Here is a 2400-nt window from a genome sequence, read left to right on the forward strand (position 1 = left end):
TGAAGCTCGTTTCTTAGCAATCTTGCGTCCGGCTTGGTTCCTATCTTCATGCTTGGACTATGCTTGATATCTTGGGTCTTCTCTTGTGCTTCTAGGGTCTTGCTGACGGTGTTGATCGTGGGATCATCATGTCGCCTTCGTCCAAGTCATGTCTTGCACCCTATTGAACTACAAAACAATTACTTACAAATTCATTAGTCCAATTTAGTTGTGTTGGTCATCAAACACCAAATCCAAAGTAAATGGGCCTAGGGTCCATTTTCCATACAATCTCCCCCTTTTTGGTGATTGATGACAACATGACCAAAACAAGCAAATAATAAAAATTTTGGAATTTAAAAACTATTTACTTGCTAGGATGCAATGCAAAGGGCAAGGTTATATGATGCTGAAAGATACCACATGTAAGCTAATGCATACCACATGTAAACATCTTTGGAAACTTATCTTGCCCTTGCAAATGTCCCCATATGGCATTATGGATTTAAGCCTCCCCCTAACTCCATAATCCACTATTCTCCTTTCTCGGACCATTACCACTTGTAAATTATTATGATCGAGCTTGCTTTTGGTCCTACAAATGCTCCCCCTTTGGAATCAAACACCGAAATGGAAGACATTAGTAGCACAAGGGAGGGTCAAACTTTGTGATCATTTGTATGTGGAGTGGAATAGGTCACAAAATTTGACTCTCACATTACATAGACTAAGCTCCCCCTAAATATATGCATACATATGATGGAGAATGTAGTTTATGCATAATTGGCAAATTAATGCTTAAGAAATTTAATCTATATAATGCACGGAGAAAGCATATAAATACCAAAGTAAAATCAACATGATGATAATGGTTTAGAAATACCACATGTGGAAACCAATTTGATTTATACCACTTGCAATAGGTGGTGGATATTTGAAGTATGATGCTTAACACCGAGGACTCCATTTTCCTTGTAATGAGACTACTACACACATGATATGCTTGAAAAGATGTTAGTCTCAAAGCATCCAACTTGTAGAGTAACCTCCCCCTAAATTTGTGCACACAAGTATGGAATACTTGTAGGAGACATGCACATTGATTTTAGAATAAAAAATACAACTTGAAAGATGACATCACATCAATGTGAGAATCATTTTCGAAGGTGATATTTGGGAGAAATAATCTACAATTTGGACTTTGGCACATATTAGATGAACAATTGTAAAACAAGCTATGTGCCGTGCTCCTAAACAATTTAAACCAAGTAGGTTTGCTCCAAGGGTTAAGAGTGAAACCGAGCAAGGCTACCATAAGATATACCTAGTGTATGCATGACAAAAGATTAAACATGCAAATGCAAACCTAGGCATGAAAAGGAACTAGATGCTAGTTGAAATTGCAAGAAATTAAATCTAGTTACCTAACATGGGAAGGAGAATTTGGGTCCATAGTATTCACTAACCCACTTGGCAATTTCCTTGTCCATAATGATGCACCCCATGAAATGCACCCATACTTTGCCAAGTCTCCAAATTCCCCCAAAGTCCATTGGACTTCTCACTTCCCTTTTGGGATCCAAACCTTCTTGGTGCTCTTCATGTTGGAAATGATCTCCTTTGGCACCCAAATGCGTTTGGCCCCATTGTTGGCTTGCTTGTTCACCTTGATCGCCACCACCTTGTCATTTTTCTTCTTCTTCAACAAATAAGGTGTGGAGGCCTTTTTGTCCACCTTGTTGGTGTAGGTGTTGGAGAGCTTGCTTGTTTCCTATTTATTTTCTCTTTCTTCTTAGGTCCTCCTCCATTCTTCACCTTGCACTTCATAGGACTTGTTTCCCTTCCTTGTGGCATACATAGCAATCCACGGTTTGTCCCTCATCAAGCTTCTTCACTCCCTTGACGGTGTTATCTTGATGAAGTTGGGCTTGCTCTGTCTTGCCTTTCACTTGAGTCAAGTCCTTGGTGAGGCGAGCCACTTCTTGCTTGAGTTGCCTCATTCTCCATTGCGACCTCTTGTGTGTATGTTTCTACAACAACTTTTTCAACACAAACTTGGTTGCCACCAGGGTGAGTCTAAACATAAATCATTACAAGAAGTAGAGGCATCCTTTTTAGACATGTCAAAGATTGAACCTTTCTTTTTAGGTGCCTTAGTGGGGGTCTGTACCCAATGGCTTCAAGACTAACAACTTTATTAGTTTGCTCATCACAATGTTGCACATGGTTTCCATTTTAGTGAGCAAACTTTTATAATCATCTTGTGAGCTAGCTAACTTTTCCTTTAATTTTTCATTTTTCTTTACAAGTTGCTCATCATTTATTGTGCAATTTATTTGCGTTTGCCTAGTCTCAAGTTGTTCAATTTTAGTAGATAGCTCCAAATTAAGATTGGCAAAAGTTTTTATATTGTTCAAGCAA

Source organism: Miscanthus floridulus, chromosome 10 (genome assembly GCF_019320115.1).
Source record: "Miscanthus floridulus cultivar M001 chromosome 10, ASM1932011v1, whole genome shotgun sequence".
Classification (NCBI taxonomy): domain Eukaryota; kingdom Viridiplantae; phylum Streptophyta; class Magnoliopsida; order Poales; family Poaceae; genus Miscanthus; species Miscanthus floridulus.